This window comes from Myotis yumanensis, unplaced genomic scaffold, assembly GCF_028538775.1.
Source record: "Myotis yumanensis isolate MYYU_CA2020_CCGP unplaced genomic scaffold, mMyoYum1.0.hap1 SCAF_11, whole genome shotgun sequence".
Classification (NCBI taxonomy): domain Eukaryota; kingdom Metazoa; phylum Chordata; class Mammalia; order Chiroptera; family Vespertilionidae; genus Myotis; species Myotis yumanensis.
In genome coordinates, this window is record NW_027223762.1 from 68,633,600 (window position 1) to 68,657,021 (window position 23,422).

General features: G+C 48.7%; 1 protein-coding gene across 1 annotated transcript in view; it reads right to left on the reverse strand.

The window, feature by feature from the left end:
• Nucleotides 1-7,004, reverse strand: part of FHL2 (four and a half LIM domains 2) — a 72,739-nt gene extending 65,735 nt beyond the window's left edge. The window contains exon 1 of the mRNA XM_070429846.1: nucleotides 6,923-7,004. The gene's annotated coding sequence lies outside the window, so the exon portion shown is untranslated. The remainder of the gene's footprint in view (nucleotides 1-6,922) is intronic.
• Nucleotides 7,005-23,422: the final 16,418 nt, after the last annotated feature.

The following is a 23,422-nucleotide window of genomic DNA, read 5'->3' on the forward strand; positions in this document are numbered from 1 at the left end:
GATTCACTATGTAAATGATCTGAGCTTGTCACTGCCAATTCCCAGGCCTTCGGACTGGGCACTGTTCAGCTGAGACGACCCCACACTGCCTCCTGGCTGCCCTCCAGGCTTTCCACCCGAGTAGGTGGCACGGGAATGTGGTGTGAGCATGCCCGCCCTCGCCTGGCCGGTTGCCCAGCGGGTGAATTGAGTGCCAGCAGACTCGCACCTGTTCTAGGATGCCGCCTTTACCTTTGCCGGAGGAGAGAGGGGTGCCCACAGGGGTCTGTCTCGTGCACTTTCTAACCCTCTTCCCGTCTTTTATGTAACAGGCGCGTATGCTTTCCTCACTGAGCCCAACGCAAGGCTCTCTGGCCTCTGTCTGTGCTTGGGGGATTGGAAGGGCCTAATGTTTGGTTCATAATTCAGTGTAATTAAAATTGGGGTTTTGAAATAAGGAGGCTATCTTCTCTCACCTGTATTTTTTTGTTGTTGTTTACTAAATTAAATTTAAGCAAAATGATGTTTTTTCTTAATAATGAATTAAGATATTCTGAATAAAATTGGAGAGCTTTTGGAAAAGGAAGCTTATGCCACTTAGAATTTATTCAGCATCCCCAACCTCTTTCCTGTCCCCCAACCAAACACACACATTCACACACACCACATATGCACTCCCATCCCTCACCCCCACACACATTCACCCACACACACTCCCATCCATCCCCCGCCCCCCCCCCCCCCCCCCCATCCCGCCCAAACACAGAGACTTTGGTGAATGAAAACTGCCACGTCAGGGAATTGACTCCTTGCAGTGGTTCTCAACCTTCTGGCCCTTTAAATACAGTTTCTCATGTTGTGACCCCCAACCATAAAATTATTTTCGTTGCTACTTCACAACTGTAATGTTGCTACTGTTATGAATCATCATGCAAATATCTGATATGCAGGATGGTCTTAGGCAACCCCTGTGAAAGGGTCATTCGACCGCCAAAGGGGTTGCGACCCACAGGTTGAGAACCGCTGCTAGAGAAATATTCCCATCATACGTTAGTGTTTAGGGCCCAATGCACACGCTGTGCTCACTGGCTCCGTGCTGTGCGGATCTCAGCCCGGGCGGGGCCTGCGAGAGGAGGGAGGTTCCACTGCTCCCAGGACCTCACACTCCATCCCCTGAGCTCAGCACCGCGGGGAGCTGGGCAGGAGGTGCAGGCAGCGCACCACACCACGCTCCTGCAGGGGACGCAGGAGAGGGGCACTGTTCGTGCGCCCGGGAAGGTGCTGGAAATGACCGGAGAATGTAAAACAGGGAAATAAGGGGTAGTTCACAGCCCTCAGTCACCTCTAGGGTGAGATCCTCTCCAGGCGGAGACTTTCCAGAGTCTCTGTCGGATGCTCGGCACAGCCCCGCGGGCCCTGAGCCGCTGCTTCTCCCTCAGCCCCAGAGCAGCGCTGCCCTGTGCACCTCAGGGCCGCTCACCCGGGAGGCGGCCACGGCTGCTCACACACAGCAGGGGGGCCTGGCCGCTCAGGCAGGAGGGGGAGCCCTGTGCGCCATGGAGCGTGCGCAGCTGCGCTGCCTCCCTCACCCAGAGCTGCTTTTCACTTTAGATTTAATTCTGATCGGTGCTAGTTCAGGGTCTTTACAGAAAAGGGGTGTTTTGCTTTTCGGTGTGGGGAGCCAGGAGACAAGTTCATTTCCTCTTAGGAAAGGTCAAGCAGCCATTGCCCCAGGGGTTGTTCCTGCCACCCCTCGCCAGCACGCATGTGGCACACACGCTTGTGCCTGCAGGACGAATTCTATTCATGTCCAGTCTGCATTGTTCACATCTCCCCACCTGCCTGGGCCTTTGTGGCTCTTCCTTTAGCGCCATCCTTTTCCCATGTAACATTTACCCCAAGTATGTCCTTTAGTCCAAGTCATATTCCTATAGGATTATTCCTGCCATTCCTCCAGCATCTCTGTATGCCCTTCAAACCACACTGCTCATCGCTCGGGGCTTTACATCGCTCTCATGTTATTCTCATGCCAACTTGGTTATGAAGGCTTAGAAGCTGGATCATATCCTTAACTTGGTTGCAACTTGTGCAGTGAATAACACTGTTTCAAACTCATTTCCCTGTCTGAAAACAGGAATAATAATTCTTATAGATGGCTGTGAGAATTAAGTGAGCTAATACATAGTTCCTGGATATAGTGATTATTTAATAAACTTTAGCATAGAGAAAATATAAAATTCCTACTACTCTTATCCCTTAGAAACAATACTTTTATATACGTACACTAGAGGCCCAGTGCACAAAAATTTGTGCACTGGCGGGGGAGGAAGGTGGGGGGGGTGTCCCTCAGCCCCACTTGTGCCCTCTCACAGTCTGGGACCCCTCAGGACATAAACACCTGCTGGCTTAGGCCCGCTCCCCGGGTGGCAGATGGCAGGCCCGATTTCTTGGTGCCTGCCCCGCCTCTCCGGGTTGCACACACAGCAGGGCCCATCTAGGGGTTGGGGTGTCGCCACGGGTTGGGTCAAACACGGGACGCCCCAGGTGGGTCACACACAGGACGCCTGGGCGGGCCGGTGGATCGCTGCTGCCCTGCCCAGCTGCCCCGGGTCGGGTCGCACACAGGATGCCCGGATGGAGGTCGGGCGGGCTGGCCGATTGCTGCTGCACTGCCCAGCCACCCCGGGTTGGGTTGCACATGGACACCCGCTGCCTCGGGTCAGGTCGCACACGGACGCCCGCCGCCCTGGGTCGCAAATAGCAGGCTCAGATGGTGGTGGGGCAGGTGGGATGGCGCTGTCCCAATCACCACCCCGGGTCACAAATACCAGGCCCGGATGGCGGCGGGGCAGGCGGGATGGCGCTGTCCCACTCACCACCCCGGGTCACAAATACCAGGCCCGGATGGCGGCGGGGCAGGCGGGATGGCGCTGTCCCACTCACCGCCCTGGGTCACAAATAGCAGGCCCGGATGGCGGCAGGGCAGGTGGGATGGCGCTGTCCCACTCACCACCCTGGGTCACAAATAGCAGGCCTGGATGGTGGCGGGGCAGGCGGGATGGCGCTGTCCCACTCCACCACCCTGGGTCACAAATACCAGGCCCTGATGGCGGCAGGGCAGGCGGGATGGCGCTGTCCCACTCACCACCCTGGGTCACAAATAGCAGGCCCGGATGGCGGCAGGGCAGGCGGGATGGCGCTGTCCCACTCACCACCCCGGGTCACAAATAGCAGGCCCGGATGGCGGCAGGGCAGGCGGGATGGCGCTGTCCCACTCACCGCCCTGGGTCACAAATAGCAGGCCCGGATGGCAGTGGGGCAGGCGGGATGGCGCTGTCCCACTCCACCACTCTGGGTCGCAAATAGCAGGCCCGGATGGCAGTGGGACAGGCGGGATGGCGCTGTCCTGCCCTGCATGCAGTATGCAAATTAGCCACCATCTTTGTTGGCAGTTAATTTGCATATCATGCTGATTAGCCAATGGGAGGCGTAATGAAGGTATGGTCAATTACCATGTTTGTCTATTATTAGATAGGATTATACAGTCAAGATAATAAATTATGAATATAGCTTTGTATTTTGATTTTTTAAGATAAAAATTCCATTCCCCTGCAAACTGTTTGGTGGTTGTATATATTCCACACTATGACTATATGCCCCATTTAATTTAACCATACTCAACCTTGGACAATTGCATTGTTTAGCATTTTAGTTATCCTATATAATAAAAGCCTGATATGCAAATCGACTGAACGGCGGAATGACTGGTGGAATGACCATTTGCTATGATGTGCACTGACCACCAGGGGTCAGATGCTTAATGCAGGAGCTGCCCCCATCCCGCAGGCCCCAGGCCAGCCAAGGTGGGTGCTAGCGGGTGGCAGGAGGAGGCCCTGATTGTCCCTCCGGTCACCCCACAGATCAACCCTGATCGCTGGCCAGGCCTAGGGACCCTAGCCATGCACGAATTTTATGCACCGGGCCTTTAGTTACATATAATATGTTGTCATAGAACCCTTAGTGCCTCCATACTATTCATTTTATCTACCTACAAAGGATATGGAAAAGAGTGAAATAATCAGTATCATGCATTTTTCTATTTTGTGTTCATGCTAAGCCATGGCTATGCTCATTACTCAAATGCTAATCCCCATGTCATCAAATAGTCAGCTCGGCTGTCCCTTCAGACACCCTGCCCCTTCCATGCGGATCAGGCAGGTCCTGGGCAGCCCAAGAAGGCTCACTTCTTAACATCCAAAATGAAATTCTTGCACTTTCCCTTTAAAATCTAATTACACAGCTTTCTTAGTAAAACACATGGAGCATGTTCTATGTGTTGTTGCCTTGATATGGTTTTATTTTAGTTTAACTTTTTGGGGTCATTTTTTTTTAACTGTATACATCGTCTGTTAAAATGAATTTTTATTCCTCTTCTCTCTATATAAATTTATCTTTTAAATTAAAACAAAGCTCCAAATTGTAAAATTGTCCTCAACGTTCAAATGGCTTTTATTTTAATAAGCTTACACTTAAAATTAAAGGTATTTATGAAATATATCTGTTAAGTACCAAATTGCTCAGAACTTATTAGTTTCTTTCTATTTTTCATCCTCATTTTAGTATATTGGAGACTAATGATGAAAGATGGGCAAATCGATGACAATGAATAAAATCTGTAAGGAGGTTTTGGGCGAGCATCCAGATCAGGTGCAAGATGGTTGAGCTTTTCACTACTCAGTAGGTAGCATTCATAGTGTAGAGATTAGCAGATCATACTTCAAAGCAAGTTATAGTCTGATAAAAATTACTCATCTAAATCTTAGTTTATTCTTTTTACTTCCAATTTACCTGACTGTTATGAATATTTTAATATTCTGGCTAAATGAAAGAAGTCATAAAGTCATATAGAGATAACCAATTTTCAATTAATTCAAATTTAAATACACAGTAAAAGTACATAGACGATAAATTGGACAAAAAGTAGCTAACTTGGTCATATGTATGTATTCATATATACCTATTAATTATAACATATTTCTCCCATAATTTGTTATTTTGGGGTTCATCTTAATATACATCATAGTGGGAATTTCCCCCTCTCTTTTGAAGCTAATATTAAGTTGATGATTGGTCTTAGAATCAAGTACCTCTTAGAATAGTTAAGATAAACAATAAAATGCTGAGTATTTCCTTATCTCTGCAGGTCTGTATTTTCTATGGTAAACATAAGTTTGTATAGTAAGAAAAAAAACAAAAGAAAATATTAACACTATGAATATACTTTCACCAATATTTTTGGTGGTGTCGAAAACAAGACAACAGGCCCCAAATGGAATTGCTTACGCTAAGCCCCATGTCATCAAACTGTAATTAGCTTAATTACACTTTCAGCCTCTCCCAAAAGTGGACTCTTAAACCCGTCCATCAGGAGTCCCCTGACCAGCCCCAGTGAGGACATCTGCCTGGTGGATCCCTGCCGTCCCTGAAGGAAAGTCATAATTAGCCCACTTTTTTGCCAGAATGACTCCCCAATCCTGCGCCCTTCTGCCTAAGCTTTTCCTCTTGCACAGCTCCTTGGCGTTCCTTTCTATGCACTAGCTGGGAGCTGACTGATTCATGAATCATGGAATAAAGCCAATAAGATCTTTAAAATTTATTCTGTTGATTTTTATTTTCTAACAGTGGGAGAGGACAATTTAAACTTAGAGTTTCTTGGCTATTTATTTTAAATAGGAAATATTTTAGAAACCAGTCGTTTCTAAACTGTGTAGTTCCCTGTGTTAAGCGTTGTGGGACTGTAGAGAGAGGTACAGCGTGGCCTGGCCTCCAGGATCTGGAACGGACGGGGAGATGTGGACGCAGTGACCAGGATGAATGACGTATAACAGGGAAATGTGTGCTCGGAGACCGGCCAGGATGGGTGGGCAGCCAGGATGCGTTATGGGAAAGTGTGCAATTTTTCATGGAAGTCCTTACACTAAAATATTTCCTTAATATTAGGAAAAAACCTCCAAAATGTAATCATTTGGGCTGAGTGAGTGGCTAGTCCATTAAGCACTTTTGCAAAATGGGATGGATCTCAAGATGTGATCGACTTGATTGCGGCGCATCTTGTTATAAACCTCGCAGTAAGACACAAGTGAAGGAACACTCCTCGAGAAGCCGGACAGCAGGCCTAGCAGAGCAAACGCCTGGCTGGCCTGTTTTCAGATTGGGCTTGACAAGCCCCTGCAGGGAGCCTCCGGCAGGGGTTACAGTGGATGATGCCCATCACGTACATGTCCATTCTTTCGGTATCAGCATTACTCACGCCGGGGCCAGCTTACTGGGCACTGTGCATTTCCCATATGTTCTGCTGTAGACGTTAGTAAAACATGAATGCATTTCCTTTTGAAAGCACCCACAGCTATCTGTACTTTTGAACCATCAGCCGGAACAAGTTATCTTGCACAAACATTCTTTCCCAGCATAATAGGACTCAGCAGTAATCTGCCTTTCACCCCAGGCTCCCTGGAAATCCTGCCAGGGAGGAAAAGTTCAAGACTGTGTTTTCCTCCATCCAATGTTTATTTTTAGGTTTTTCTTTTTCTGTCCTCATTGAGGAAAAGCTCTGTGGTACTCAGAACTCAGTGTGAATTCTGATTCCAGCTCAGGGAGGGTGAGCTGACCCAGGGCTCTCCCGCGTTCCTCCTATTCCCCCGGGCCTGCGGCAGCTTGTGGGGGGGTGGGGGGCTCAGGCTCTGCTCTCTCCCTGCAGATCCCGGAGCAGGACTGTGCTGCAGGCAGCAGCTGCAGGGCCACCTGGGTCTCCGCGGGTTTGCAAGTGCACAGTGCCAGAGAGCTCCCTCCCAGGACACGAATCCTGCACAGTGGGGTCCCAGGCCACAGGGCAGGAAGGACGACAAGGGAGAGGGAAGGGGAAGAGGAAACTGGGAACTCTTACCTGCCTGTCTTCTGCTCCCCAGCCGGACCAGGGGGGACGGCAGCAGCTCGGGGCCAACCACTCTCTTAGAGGGCCCCAACCACGTATGCAGCGACCGCCAGCAGCTCGCTCCTGCCACCAGGTCTATAAATAAGGCGCATCCAGAGCACAGGAGATAAGAACTCAGCCCCTCGCTCCCGCCTGCCTTGTAAGGTATCCAGATGGGAAGGGGCCGCCAGCTCCGCACTTGGCCTGCCTGCCTCAAGGACATCCCAGCCGCGCACAGGTTCCAGCCACGTGGAAGGGACAGGACAGTGCCAGGAAGGGCCTCACATTGTCAGACAAGCGCACAGCCCCTCGGCTTAGGTGGCTGGCAGTGAGGCCCAGAAGCAGGACACTAGCCCAGGCCACAGAGCACCTCTGGGAGGTGGTGGGGATTCCAGCGCTGCCTCTAGGAGAGAGCTCGCTGACCCTCTCCCCTGGCTTCAGAGGCATTTGACTGGATGGAAAAGAATCGACTAAAGGATCGGGTTGATAAACGAGGGGCTACAGGAAGCTAGGACTGGAATGCATTTACTCTGTCCTCTCCCATCCTCTCCGCTCATGAGCGCTTGTGAGGGCGTCCTGAGCCACATGCTTTTTTTCTCTATAGAATTTAAACAGAGAAATCTTACTAGAGCCCTTTAAGCCATATGTTGGTGAGGAGAGAAAAGGCTACTTTGTGGGATCAACAGTTCCTGATCACCTTACATTTCTTGTTTCTGCGGCTGGAGGAGGGTGGGAGGACGCAGTCAGGCTCTCTGGAGGACTGCTTGGCAACGTTGTCTACCGTAACACAGTGGTCCCAGGGCCACGGACTTTTCCTAAGGAAAAATGGTGCATGTGGCAGAGATACAGCCAAAGGAACCTTTCTTGCAACCTTGAAAGGACATGTGCGAATGTGCAAATGTGGTTATGGCTGATGATAGCATTTTGGCTGATTTTATTTTCTTCTTTGGCTATATGTAATCTCTAAGTTATTTACAATGATCTTTGATTTTTTTTAGAATAAGAACATTAATTTCATTTAAAACCTAAGTGTCTCAGAATCAGAAGAGAGCGGTCTGTGTTTCTGTATTAATGAGCCCAGATTTACTTCAGGGTTTCAGGGTTTCTTGAGTCTCCCCAGCCTTTGAAAAGATCTATGTAGGATCAGCAGCTCCTTTCATGCCAATACCAACACTATGATGTGGCAGCATCAATAGAATCGTCAAGTGCCCATCAAGGTCAAGGTCAAGGTCAGCCAAGGAGAGAGCAAGGAAAAAGAAGGAAAATAAAAAAAAAGATAAAGAAAAAAGGGAGGAGGCAGGAAATAAGAACCATAATAGGGTGATAGAACATAGCCATCGCCCTATCACCTTTGTCTGACCTAACAGCCTGTGGGTGCTGTGACCGGGGGGGGGGGGGGGGGGGGGGTACGAAGGCACTGGTGAAAGGAACGCATGTTCTGAAGATGACTTCCCTCTGCATGTTGCTGACCTCAATGCCGGCCTCCAGGCCTGGCAGCGACAGAGAGCACACTGCACAATGGGTGTGAGGGTGGCGGGGGGAGAGGGGAGGGCACGTGTTGAAGGAGGGACTCCTCCCCTGGGCCCGGGCTGCTGGCACAGGCCCGGGGACCCTTTAACTGCCACAGTGCCTGGCCTCCTTATGAGCAGGACCTGGCCCGAGGTGTAGAGGGCCCCCTGGGAATGCACATGGATGACCTTTAAATTAATGTCAGCTGAGTCCGAGGTGACTGGCAGGGCCGTCTCCCGGAAAAACAGCCTCCCAAAATGTCGGAGACTGTTATCAGTACTGATATCTTATCTTTATCCATGTGCTGGGAATAAGGAATGAATTGACCCACCCAGGTCTTGATATGCTAAATCCTGTCCTTGTGCCAGGAATGAGGAATGAATAGGACCTGGGTACACCCAAAATTCCTTTGACCTTAAACCTCCCCTTTGGAAGTAAATAAATGCGCTGTGTTGTCTGTGGTGGGGTGTGACTGTCTCTCCATCAGAGTGGCAGCCCCCCACCTGGCCCCAGCTTTTCTCTATTTCTGTGTCTGGTCTCGTTTTTTCTTTATTTTCTTAATCCCCAGCTCCTCCGCTCAAGAACCTGTCGTTTTCCCGTGCGGGTCGCGGGAAACAGAAACAGCTCACCACACGAGGCAGGGCAGTTTCAAACTTTTGGGTTGAGCCATTGTTACAGGAGCGGGTGGGGGCTCTCAAACAGACACAGTGACCCAGGGGCAGAGCCTGGGGGCTGAGGCTGAGCAACTTTCTGGAGTGTTCTTTGGAACTTTCAGAATCAAAGTCCTTCTTGGCCGGTCCCCTCAGGCCTGCCTTCACCACCTACCTCGGATTGCAGCCCTCTTACTCATGGGCACGTGCCCTGCAGGGATCTCAGAAGAAGACGGGACTGCATCCTGGATCGCCAATGCTGGGGTGGGGTTTCCCTGAACAAGGGCAGATCAGTGCCCGGAAGGACTGCATGGGGCTCTACTTGGAGGACGCTGGGCCCAGCAAGGAACTGAGGTGCACACATCTCGGGCAGCCTCTGTGAGGGCTGGGGTGAGGGCACACTCGCCTGTGTGGCTCGTTCTCAAACTCCAGGAACAGCTCTCACACTGTGTGTGTGTGTGTGTCGGGGGGCGGGGGGGGGGGGGGTGTGTGCCCGTGGGGGGCCGTGCCTGCTGACCTCCACCACAAGCGCTCGAGGGAAGCACGGCATCTGCTGGGCCAGGCCGGATTCTGGGACCAGCTGTGCAGGAGGCTCGTGTGCATGTGGCGCTGGCCTCGCTCCCGCGCTGCCCCGGATGAAATGCTGACACCAAAATTGAAGGACGTGTTGGTCTGGAACAAACACCTTGATTCTGTTCCACAAACGTTTGGAGCCCCACAAGGAACCAGAAACTGTGGGCTCGGGATAGGAGCCACGGAGCTCCCAGTGGGTCCCTGAGCTCCAGGAGTTCGCCCCTGGCCACCAGCCTGGCCCAGGCACCACCTGCCTGCACGCCAGCTCCCGGGCGCTCGCAGGCACTGGCCCGAGGGCCAGGAAGTCCCCTTGTTCACCAGCACTATGAATTCTTTCCCCACAAATATTCATTAAACGTCCTCCAGGGACAAAGCACTGTGGCTGGCTCCTGGCTCCTGGCTCCTGAGCCCAAGCAAACAGCAGGACCCTACGCCAGGAGCTCACAGCCTGCCTGTTGTGTGCTGTAGTCACATCATGTGAGCCTGAGCCTCTCGCCTTGAACCTGGCTCCCCTTCTCTCCTGGTCACTGCAGGTGCCATTTACTGCCGGGCCACCCAGAAACCTTTCTGTGTGATCACTGTCAGCACTGCTCTTGCTCCGGGGTGGGCAGCCTTCATCCTCCTGCAGACCTGGCTGTGCGCCCTGGAACTGCGGGAGGAGTTTGCCGTGGGATGGGGTGCCGCCCCCGCCGCCGAGCACAGCACTGGGCCCTCTGAGCCTGGCTCAGGGAGCGTGTGCCCTCACCTGTCACCAGGGCCAGCAGGGCCCGCCAGCCCCTGCTCCCGGGACTGCCTCCCCCCCCCCCCCCCCCCCGCCCCCCGCCGCCCAGGTGGGAAGGCACAGGGGCTAATGCCCTGTCCCCTGGTGGGCTGGGAGCTAGTCTCTTCCACCCGCACACATCTCCCTGGTGGGACCTGTAGATCCCACACAGACGAAGACGGGTGGCCAGCGAGTCAGAGGACAAGCAGACGGAGGCGAGGCATGGAGCAGCGAGGACGAAGGACAGCCTGCTCTCTGCCGGAGGGAAGTCCTCATGCAGAAGGCGGTGCCAGGGGTGCCCAGGGCACTGGTTTGTGATGCGAGCCGCCCACCCAGGGCCCATCCACAGACGCCTGCAGGACAAGCTGCATTGGCTCCCTGTCCTCGTTTTCCAGTGAAGGCCTTTCGTCCACTCCATTTGCTGAAACCTCTGCATAAACATTCCTTCCGCACTTCCCAGAATAACAAGCAGCAGGGACAGTTGCATAAACAGCCGATCGTGTAAATGCGTCTGTGAGCCGCTCTGGAAAGTTTCAACCTGAAAAATCGCGTCACCGTCTGCTGGCGGGACAGAGTCCAGGCTTCTCCTCTGCTGTGAGCTTGGCTTCTGCTGCGCGAGGTGGTGGTGATCACTCGCAGGAGGAGAGCCTGGGAGCGCCAAGGACAGGCTGAGCCTTCCTCAGTCACAATCCCCCGGATCCAACACGTCGCGTTGCTGCAAGTCACAGGCCAAAGATACACGACAAATGCAACACACGCATGCACGCCAGTGCACGGCACGCAGCAGCCCGGGCGCCAGGTGCCGTGCACACGGGTTCTCTCTCCCGTAAACGCCCAGCAACCCTGCTCTTACCATCTTCACCTCACCGCCAATTCTATCATTGACAGCGGCTGGGGACTCTCGGCCTGAAGTTATTTGTACCCCAGTGAGGGTCAAAAATGTCCAATCACAGGGATGAAACTTTAACCAGTGACATGTCAAACCTCAATTAGGAGCTGAGGGAGAATTAGGAGGGACTGGGTCTTCCTAGCCCCTGAGTTTATACGAGAAACACTCCCAGATGTGTCCCGTCTGTGCTGGAGTTAATGAATGGGCTGGACTCAGGTGGGCCGGCCTGTAATCCTAGAACCCCTTACAGTTACCGTGTGGCCGGACCAGGGGAGAAGCCTGACCTCCTGGGAGAGGCGATGCTAGGCCTCCTGGAGTGAAGGGCCCGAGGGACCTTCTGCCCGCCCCCACCTGCCCCCTGACTCCCTGCCCAGGCGGCTGATGTAAATGAGCACCAAAGGGCCCCTTTGTTCCCTGGCGTTCTGGTTGGTGTGGCCAGTGAAGGAACCTGCCGATCAGATGACCGAGGGGGAGGTCAGGTCCTCAGGCGCCGGGATCCCGGGCAGGAAGGCTGCAGTTGGTGGGCCTCTCCCAGCTCTGGGGGCAGTTCCTTGTCCTTGACCCGAAGGGCTAGGCATGCCATGACTTCCCGCAGCTGCCGCATCCAACGTCCTGCCCTGTCCCTCACTGATGTCCCTAACTGCTGCCCACACCTTTGTCAACAGCTCCTTTGCCAAACCTGAGCTCCATTGACCTAGGCTGGGTGTGGGCCCCTGAGTGACCCAGAGAGGAAAGCTGAGCATCTTCCACAGCAGTTAGAGTGAGAACTGGTCCAATGCCCCCCCTCCTCTCCCCCCCCAACCCTCCCACAGGCTGTGAGTGACAGGGCGGGGTGTGGGTTCTACGGTGGTGCTGCCACCATGCGGCCAGCAGTTTGCCTCAGATGATGGGATTGGCTGGCACCCACTTAGTGGGGCACATAAGCCTCCAGATCCTGGTGCAGTGAAGATGGGGGAGGGGTCCCAGTCACGCCCAGACGGGAATTTGCTGCCATGCTGGTGGAGAGCGGGTGCCCAGAATCCTAACTGAGTTGTTTCAAGGGAAATAACGCAATATTTCCTGCAAACCTGTGCTTCTAGGCTGAGGGTCACAAAGGCTTTAACAACACCTGCCGTTTGTTGAGCTCCTAGGGTGGGCAAGGCCTGTAGGGGGAGGGGCAGCTCACCCGTGGTGGAGCAGGCCCGGAAACCCAGTCTGCTAACCACAGAACCGTGCTCTTAAATGGCTCGAACCTGCCCTTCCTCTCAGGGGCCTGCAGAACACAGAACCATCATTATGGTAAAACCATCCTCGGGAAGCCTAGGAGAAACACTCACTGTCTCTGTGACACAGTTACTCTAGTCTTCATCTGTTTGTTCTCCTTCCTACAGAGGTGGGGGCAAGGAGGCCTCTGGGCTGTGGGCATCCGACAGTCTGAAGGCAAACCCAGCCTGTTCCCAGAGAGAGAGCCTTCCGAGAGCAGGAGGCTGCCCATGTTGCTGGAACCTCCTGTTTTCTTGAGGGCCTGCTGCTGTCCTCAGGAGCGACACCTAACGCCAGACTAAAGACACGCCGGAAAGGCAGTGGGAGGGAGAGCAGACCTCCACCCACCCTGCTCTGCAGCAGGCAGACACTCATTTCCCCGCCTCAGCAAGGCCACACTTCACCTCTGCTCGCTCTTCTCCTCACACAGGTGGAATCTGCAGAGCACAGAGGAAGAGAATCACGCGTCTCCCCTCTCTTGCACCATCAGGTGAGCTGCATCGAGCATCCTTCCCAGATGACTCAAGTGTTTGTTCATTCTGCTCCGGTCGCCATGACATTAAGAGACAGAGTTCCCTCTCTCCACTTCAGTCCACCCGGCTAGCCGTGCCAGACGCACCCAAGCAGGCCTGCCTCCCTCAGGACCAGGTAGCGTCACCTTATTGCAAAAGACCAAGCCAGCGGACTGATCGTGAGGCAAGATTGTTTTATGAGTCACTCAAAGCACAGTCCTTATGACACACTGACTTGCAAAAGCGCAATAATTTTAAACGTCCTAAATGCCCCAGACTCAGGAGGAAACCCGTAAGGTAAATGTATTTTTTAATTAAAAATATTTTATCGTGGTAAAATACACATAACATAAACTTTACCGTTTTAACCACTGTAAGCGGACGCTGAGTGGCATTACATACATTTACACGGTTGTCCATTTACATTGTTTTACAACCAGAACTTTCCATCTTCCGAACTGGAACTCTGCACCTAGTGAAGGGCTGTGGGGAAGGCAGAAACTTCCCTCACCTCTGAGGTCCCCTGGGCTGGTCTCATCATCAAACAGACAGGAGACAAAGTAACAAGGGAAAACAGATGAACGTAGTTACATGTGGACAAACGGACACCCCCCATACACGGGAGCATCAGAGACCTCACACAGTGAGAGGTTCCGAGGCAGAAATGGGAAATCGGGTGCATGTGGCATCCTGAGCTAAGGAGGAGGTAAGACGCCTGGAACGTTGGAGGGGGAAAGGCCATTGCAGGACGGAAGAGGAGCAGGTGTCCAGCAGTCAGCAGTTTGTTCTGCTCCGTAAGCAGGTCAGGAAGGACCTCCCATCTCCAGCTCCAGCTCCTTTCCCGGGCAAGACCCTCATGTAAACCCTTCCTGGTCGTTCAGAGAGAAGTGCTTCCTGAGCCTGCAGGGCCTCCATTGCCTTCAGCTCAAAATGCCTTCAGCTTCACCTGCCCACGGGGCCCAGCCTGGGAGCCTGTTCAGACCCCACGGTAACTCCCAAACCCTCCCTCTCTTCAGCCTCTGGCCTTTCTCTCTCTCTCTCTCTCTCTCTCTCTCTCTCTAACTACTCCAGGGACCTCATATAAGTGGGATCCTACAGTGTTTGTCCTTTGTGACTGGCTAAAAGGAACAAAGCCTTTTCCTTTATCCCTCACAACATTGCACCTCTGACACCAACCAATTCTCCTGTCCTGTGTGGACACCACCTGGTGCCCTACAGTTCAGTTCAGCTCTGACACCATGCACCTGACGTTCGCATCAGATCCACAGGTGAAGGGCTCAGCCCACAAGGCTGCCCCACCTCAGGTGCCAGTCGCAAGTCCCGGTCTCCTCCGACCTCTGACTTACTGGCTAGAATCAGAGGTTCCCATGACCCCCTTCTTGGGTTCCATACTTTGCTTACATTTACCTGTTTGTTTCAAAGAATACAACTCAGAAGCAGCAAGGAAGAGGTGCACTGGGCCGGGTATGTGGTGTGTGAGGCCGCCGCGGTGGCTCTTGCCATGGCTCCAACATCTGCTTGGTGACCCCAGCTTTTTGGCCTCTCAGAGGCCAACAGTGGCTTCCTCCACCCTCCATCACCGGTGTGGCCACTTCTTGCATTAAATTCCTCCTGTTAAAATGGAATTCAAGTGGGTCATACTTTCTTTTTTAAACCTTCCACGTGGTTTCCAGATGCCCACAGATTTTATATTAATTGAAGTCTCATTATAGACAAATGAACAAAAACTGTATCCCAATCCTCTTATCAACTAATTCATCTTTTCCTGCTTAAGTGAGCTCTCCATGTCCTGCAAGACCAGGAGAGAGCTGCTTAGAGGAGGCGAGTTCCTGCCTCGCTTTAATCAGGGAACAGGACTTTGTAGAGGGAACTCGCTACATGTGTTCCCACTCAGCCTAGGGTGCTGGACTAATAGAGGTAACAGTGGAGAGGACATGAAAGTGGGAGTATGAATACATTAGCCACTCATTAAATTAATCAGTTTTATGGATATACTAATTAGGAAAATGTATTCGAGGAGAAGGAATATTAAATGTAGCTAGTGGTGGTGAAGTGAGTTAGAATGATGAATTGAGGGAGTGTGCATCGGTCAGCAGGACAGCCAGGAGTGCGGTGGCAGCAGAGGGTATAACAGCCCTGCACAGGTACCTGCTCAGGTAGGTCCAGCAGGGAGGGGCTGGGACTGTCGCAGCCAGGCTAGTCCCCAGGGCTTCCTTCCACACACCCAGGGCAATAGGCGAGTGGACTCGTGAGCACCTAATTGATTCATAGCAGTATCGTCACGTGAGCCTGGTACAACAGGTGTTCAGCCCTCAAGATGTGCTGGGCACACAGGCTCGGTGCCCGTTCTATTGCTTTGTCCTTTGTCGTATCAAGGTGATGTGACCAGTAAGTAAATAAGGATGATTTGAGTAAGAGGTGGAGCAACAGACAGAGTGCCCAGTGCTTGCTGGGCAGGTCTGTGGCGTGACCTGGGGGAATTCACATAATGACAAAGCAGGAGCTCTCCTGGCCTGGCCTGGGATGCTGTGTCATCAAAGGATAAAGTGCTCCTAGAGCAGTGATGGCGAACCTTTTGAGCTCGGCATGCCAGCATTTTGAAAAACCCTAACTTAACTCTGGTGCCGTGTCACATATAGAAAATTTTTGATATTTGCAACCATAGTCAAACAAAGACATATTTTTGATATTTATTTTATATATTTAAATGCCATTTAACAAAGAAAAATCAACCAAAAAAATGAGTTCGCGTGTCATAGGTTCGCCATCACTGGCCTAGAGGTGAGGAACTCTGAGTGAACCCAAGGACAGGGAGGGGGGACTGTGTGCACCATTGTACCTGGAGGAAGCAAGGCTGCGTTCATTGTTAAGAAGCTGCAAAGACGAATCTCTGCCTCCACTCCAAACTCAGCCTCACAGGCACTTAACACAACCCTTTCTTAAGAAGGAACCAGACATCAGAATTCCTCCTATTTTCTTAATCATTACCAGCCACAGCTATATAAGTTAGCCTTGTTCTAATCACCAGCAATGCACTTTGAAAGTTTCATTCATTCACTCATTCATGCAGTCATTCAAAGAATCCTTATAAGTTCCCGTTTACATGGAAGGTGCTATGTTATTATACACAACCCTAGTTATTCAATTCTCACGGTGGCTTCTCATTACCTTGAAAATACCTTCACTTTTGCCATATTAAGGACCCATTTCCAGATGAAGTTCATGTTTAGTGATTCATTTCTGAGCCCCTAATTGACTTTCACTCACTTTGCTTTATCTTTAGCCATTCTTTAGCTCTGTGGAGTAGAATTAAAAGTTTGGGCCGAGTACAGTTTGAAAACTCATCTCATGTATATGAAATTATTAAGAAAGAAAGAAACAAGACCCCAGCAGCTGAGAGCTGGAGGCTGCTGGTCCCAGGAGGGACTCACGTTTCAGACTGCTGTCGCTGACACGAGCTTGTGCTCTGCACATGTGCACAGCTCAAGACGTGGGCCCAAGTGAGAAGGAAGGCCGGAGGCACAGCCACACAGCTGTTGCTGTGAGAACTAATGTTTGTTTTCTGTGATCTTGTCAAAGTCACTCCTGGCAACTAATTGGTAACCTGAGCCCTGGCCCGGCCAAGTGCTGAGGGACAGCTTCTGTAAGCATGGTGGAGGGACAGGCTGGTGCTGATCCCCGCAGCACTAGGAAGAGGATTTAGGAATGGGCGCGGGTACTGGCTCAGGAGACAAAGAGTAGGTGGTGGTAAGTTACCAAGTAAAACAGAATTTCTGAGTTTGGAAGCTGGATGTCCAACTAATTGTCTGATGCCAAAATTCATTCAAGAGGAGAAAGAATATTAAATGTAGCTAGTGGTGATGAAGTGACATCCAGCTTGAGATAAGGGAAGACATAAAAAACTAAAACCGTAAAAACTGAATTAGGCCCTAGCCGGTTTGGTTCAGTGGTTAGAGTGTCGGCCTGTGGACTGAAGGGTCCCAGGTTCAATTCTGGTCAAGGACACATACCTTGGTTGCAGGCTCCCAGACCTGGTTGGGTGTATACAGGAGGCAACCAATTGATGTGTCTCTCTCACATCAATGTTTCTCTGTCTCCAGGTCTCTCCCATTCCCACTCTCTCTCTAAAAAAAAAAAAAAAAAAAAAAAAAAAAAAAAAATCAATGGGAAAATATCCTCAGGTGAGGATTTAAAAAAAATGAATTAGGCCACATTCAGGGCAAAAAATACCATGTACAAAAGTAAAAAGGCAAACACAAACTGGAGGAAAATTTTATGATATTATGTCAGAGTATTAATAGCCCTAATATAGTTTGTATAAGTTAACATGACAAGATAAACAGTCCAATAGAAGAGTGGGTCAAGTACAAAATCCACAGTGATTTTTTCTTTTTTTTTAATGCTTTCTTTTAAATTAATTTTAGAGAGACAGAGGGAGGGAGAGGAGAAAGTATAACATCCATGAGAGAGAATAATTGATCGGCTGCCTCCTGCATGCCCCCTACCACAACCTGGGCACGTGACCTGACCAGGAATCAAACCTGCCACCTCTCCCTCGCACAGCAGTTTTCAACCCGTATGCTGCAAGTGGCACAATGGGTGTTTAAAACATGCCATACATGACTATTTAGTCAGGGGCCCTGACCTCTCTTCCCTTAGATTGTCCAATATAAAATGACAATAGCCAACACAACAATAACCATCCCATGTGAATGAACCAAAATTATACCAATTTCTTGTCATATTGGCAAAAACTATATTTTGGGGTGTGCCCCAGAACTTAACTAGTTTGTGTGCCACGAGATGAAGAAGGCTGACCACCATTGCTCTAGCAGCATCTCTAGAAGGGGGTGACGACTTTATTAAAATGTGCCAATCTCACAAGCAGTAAAAGAAAGGCAAATTGAGATGGCATAGGTAAACGAGGCATTCGCATCCTCCCACAACCACATCAAAATTACAACTAAACCACAGAACAACTATCATTCAGAACTGCCTGAAATCTGGCTGAATGAAAGTCCTACAACTAGAGAATTAAAGAAGCCACAGTGAAATTGGTAGGAGGGGTGGAAGGGCGGAACAGGCTGGTCTGGTACCCATGTGTGGCGTGTTTTTAATCTGGAGAGATATCTTGGCTGCAGAGGTCTATGTGTCAGGAAGAGAAGTCCTGTAACTTGGGGCTGTAAAAACCAGCGGGAATTGAGGCTGAGTGACACAGAGGCTGCTGGGGTCGTAGGTGTTCCTCGTTTTTAAAAAATATATTTTATTGATTTTTTTTACAGAGAGGAAGGGAGAGGGATAGAGAATTAGAAACATCGATGAGAGAGAAACATCGATCAGCTGCCTCCTGCACACCTCCTACTGGGGATGTGCCCGCAACCAAGGTACATGACCTTGACTGGAATCGAACCTGGGACCTTTCAGTCTGCAGGCTGACGCTCTATCCACTGAGCCAAACTGGTTAGGGCCTTTTTAAAAAAAAAATATTTTTATTGATCTCAGACAGGAAGGGAAAGGGAAGAGGGAAAAAATAATCAATGAAGAGCCCAGTCAGCATTGCTCAGTGGTTGAGCGACGACCTATGAACCAGGAGGTCATGGTTCTATTCCCAGTCCAGGCACATTCCCAGGTTGTGGGCTTCATCCCCAGTGTGGGGCATGCAGGAGGCAGCCAATCAATGATTCTTTCTCATCATTGATATTTCTGTCTCTCGCTTCCTCTCTGAAATAAATAAAAGAATATATTTTTAAAAAAGAGAAACACCAATGATGAGAGAGAATCATTGATTGGCTGCCTCCTGTATGTCCTTACTCAGACTCACCTCTGAGCTCCAGCGCTGTGGCAGCAGTTTGAAAGGATCTAGGGACATATGAGGGGGAACTAAAATTGTCTGGCAACTATCAGAGCAAGAACTGGGGGGGGAAGCTTTCTTCCAAACAAAAATGCTGGCAGAGGTCATTGTTCCTATGCTGAGACCTCCCCACCACAGAGCCAACTGGCAGGCGTCATATCTGAGTTTCCATCAACCTGGCTCACATTGTTTGCCTGGTGACTCCCTGAGACCCTGCCTCACCCAATTTGCAGCCCCACTGAAGCTGTTTGCAGTGGTCTTTTCCCCATGAAAAGCCTGTCCTGGCTTAGGCTTCACATTTTTCTAAAAATCTCTCAAACACATAGCAGCTGGCCTCAGCATGCCCTATACCTCTCAATAAGAGGCTCCAGCCTGCCTTGGTTCAAAGTTTGGCCTCTCCTGGGCATCTCCAAGCCCTGCACAAGTAGCGGCCATCTGCAGATGGCTCTGTAGCTTGTGCCAGGTGGCCCCAGGCAGGACACAGGCAGTAGCTGACTTTGACCCTCCTGGGAGGCCCCAGAACCAGTGCACTGGTGGTCAGCTTCAGACCACACCAGATTAAAACTGTACCACATACACGAGTGACACACTCAAGGGGCAGACTTGGAGAGCACCAAAGCCCCACTGAAGTAAGTCCTGCTCCTTAGGGGCATCTACTTCACAGAAGCTCTTCCACTGTAGTCACAGCTGCTCTGCACAGCCAATTGGCCTGGTGGTTAATCCCTCCCAGCCATGCCAACAGCAAGCAAGGCTTGACTACAATAGGATAGTGCACACAGCCCATGCAGGGGCATACCTAGAATACTCAGCTCAGGTGACTGGGAGGCTGAGCCACTGGGCCCTACAGGACACCTACTATACAAGGCCACTCTACCAATTCCAGGAGACATAGCAGCTCTATCTAATACATAAAAATAAATATAGGGAAATAGCCAAAGTGCGTAGTCAAAGAAACATCTCACAAATGAAAGAACAGAAGAAATCTCCAGAAAAGAACTAAATATAATGGAAGCAAGCAAGCTACAAGATATAGAGTTCAAAACAATGGTTATAAGGATGCTCAAGGAACTTAATGAGAGCTTCAAGGGTCTTAGGGACAACTTCAAGGAACTTAGAGAGAACATCAACAACATAAAAAAGGATCAGTCAGAAATGAAGCATACACTAACTGAAATGAAGAATTACTTCTAGGGTATCAACAGTAGAGGATGCCAAAAATCAAGCCAGCAATTTGGAATATGAGGAAGCAAAAAACACCCAATCAGAACAGCAAAAAGAAAAAAGAATAAAAAAATATGAAGACAGTGTAAGGAACCTCTGGGACAACTTTAAGCATACCAACATTTGCATCATGGGGGTGCCAGAAGGAGAAGAGAGGGAGCAAGAAATTGAAAACCTTCTTGAAAAAAATAATGACAGTAAACTTCCCTTACCTGGTAAAAGAAATAGACATACAAGTCCAGGAAGTGCAGAGAATCCCAAACAAGAGGAACGCAAAGTGGCCCATACTAAGACACATCATAATTAAAATGCCAAAGATTAAAGACAAAGAATCATAAAAGCAGCAAGAGAAAAGCAGTTAGTTACCTACAAGGGAGTGCCCATATGACTGACAGCTGATTTCTCAACAGAAACTTTGCAGACCAAAAGGGAGTGATAATAAATATTCAAAGTGATAAAAAGCAAGGACTTACAAACAAGATTATCCAACAAAGCTATCATTTAGAATTGAAGGTCAGAGATAAAGAGCTTCACAGACAAGAAAAAGCTAAAGGAGTTCACCACCACCAAACCAGTATTACATGAAATGTTAAAGGGTCTTTTTTAAAAAGAAGAAGAAAAAAGATAAAAATATGAACAATAAAATGTCAATAAATACATATTTATCAACAATTGAACCTAAAAATCAAAATAAATGAATAAGGAATCTAATGAACAAAATAAACTGATGAATAAAATAGATCCAGAGGCATGGAAACATGGAACAGACTTACGAATCTCAGAGGGAAGCGGGGAGGGAAGAGATTAACCAAAGAAGTTACATGCATATATGCATTACCCATGGAAACAGACAATAAGGTGGTGAAGGCCTGGAGTGGGATAGGATTCAAGTGGAAGAAGTAAATCAGAGGAAAAAAGGGGTGGGACATCTGTAATACTCTCAACAATGAAGATTTTAAAAAATAAAATAAAAATAAAGAAGGAAGTAAATAAAATCCAATCTTTCATACCTAATGAAAAAAGAAAAAAGAAAAAAAAAAGAGGCAAAGTGAAATAACAGTGAGATGTCATTTTTTGGATCATATTGGTAACAATTAAAAGTTGGCATGTTGCCCTAGCTGGTTTTGCTCAGTGGATTGAGCGTTGAGCTGCGATCTGAAGGGTCCCAGGTTTGATTCCGGTCAAGGGAACATGCCTGGGTTGTGGACTCGATCTTCAGTAGGGGGCGTGCAGGAGGCAGTTGATCAATGATTATCTATCATCCTTGGTGTTTCTATCTCTCCTTCTCCCTTCCTCTCTAAAATCAATAAAAAATATTTTAAAAAATAGTTAAAAAGAAAAAGAAGAACAAACAAAACCCAAAGTGAATAGAAGAAAGGAAATAGTTAAATCAGAGCAGAAATAAATGAAATAGAAATCAAACAAAAAATAAAAAAGATCAATAAAACTAAGAGCTGGTTCTTTGAAAAGATAGATAAAATTGACAAACCTTTAGCCAAACCCCTCAAGAAAAATGGAAAAAGAATCCAAATAAATAAAGGCATAAATTAAAGAAAAGAATTGACAACTGATATCAGAGAAATATAAATACTATGAACAATTATATGCTAACAAATTTGACTTTAGAAGAAATAGATAATTTCTAAAAGTATATAACATTCCAAGACTGAACCAGGAATAAGTATAAAATCTAAACAGCCCAGTTGTCACCCTGGCCAGTGTTGCTAAGTGGTTAGTGTGGCTCTGCACACCAAAGGGTCATGGGTTCTATTCCCAGTCAAAGGTACATACCTGGGTTGCAGGTTCAATCCGCTTCCCTATCGGGGTGTGTGCAGGAGGCAACCAAGCAGTGTGTCTCTCTCACATCTGTCTCTCTCTCTCTCTCTCTCTCTCTCTCTCGCACTCTCCCTTACTTCCACCCTCCCTCCCTTCCACTCTTTCTAAAAATCAATGTAAAAATATCCTCGGGTGAGAATTAACAAAAATTAAAAAAAAATAAACAGACTAATAACTAGCAGTAAAATTGAAGCAGTAATTTAAAAAACTCCCAATAAATAAAAGGCCAGGACACACAGGTAAATTCTATCAAATATTCAAAAAAGAATTAATACATATTCTTTTTTTATTTTTATATTTTTTAAATAAATCTTAATTGTTCAGATTATTACAGATGTTCCTCTTTTCCCCCCATAGCTCCCCTCCACCTGGTTCCCACCCCACCCCATGCCCTTACCCCCCGCCACTGTCCTCATCCATAGCTGTAAGATTTTTGTCCAATCTCTTCCCGCACCCCCTACATCCCCTTCCCCCTGAGATTTGTCAGTCCACTCCCTTTCTATGCCCCTGATTCTATTATATTCACCAGTTTATTCTGACTTAATTTTTAGATTCACTTGTTGATAGCTATTTATTTGTTGTCACTTTGTTGTTCATAATTTTTATCTTTACCTTTTTCTTCTTCTTCCTCTTCTTAAAGAATATCCTTCAGCATTTCATATAATCCTGGTTTGGTGGTGATGAACTCATTTAGCTTTTTCTTGTCTATGAAGCTCTTTATCTGACCTTCAATTCTACATGATAGCTTTGCTGGGTAGAGTAATCTTGGTTGTAGGTTCTTGCTATTCATCACTTTGAATATTTCTTGCCATTCCCTTCTGGCCTGCATGGTTTCTGTTGAGAAATAAGCTGACAGTTGTATGGGTACTCCCTTGTAGGTAACTAACTGTCTTTCTCTTGCTGCTTTTAAGATTCTCTCTTTGTCTTTTGCTCTTGGCATTTTAATGATGATGTGTCTTGGTGTGGTCCTCTTTGGATTCCTCTTATTTGGGGTTCTCTTCGCTTCCTGGACTTGTCAGTCTATTTCTTTCATCAGGTAGGGGAAGTTTTCTGTCATGATTTCTTCTAATAGGCTTTCAATATCTTGCTCTCTCTCTTCTTCTGGCACCCCCATAATTCGGATGTTGGTATGTTTGAAGTTGTCCCAGAGGCTCCTTACACTCTCTTCATATTTTTGGATTCTTTTTTCTTTTTGCTTTTCAGGATGGGTATTTTTTGCTTTCTCGTATTTCAAATCTTTGACTTGATTCTTGGGATCCTCTCGTCTGCTGTTGGATCTCTGTATATTATTCTTAATTTCAGTCAGTGTATGTTTAATTTCTGACTAGTCCTTTTCCATTTTTTGGCATTCTCATTAAGATCCTTGAAGGTCTCACTAAGTTCCTCGGAGGTTCGTAGAAGATTCTTGAGTAACCTTATAACTGTGGTTT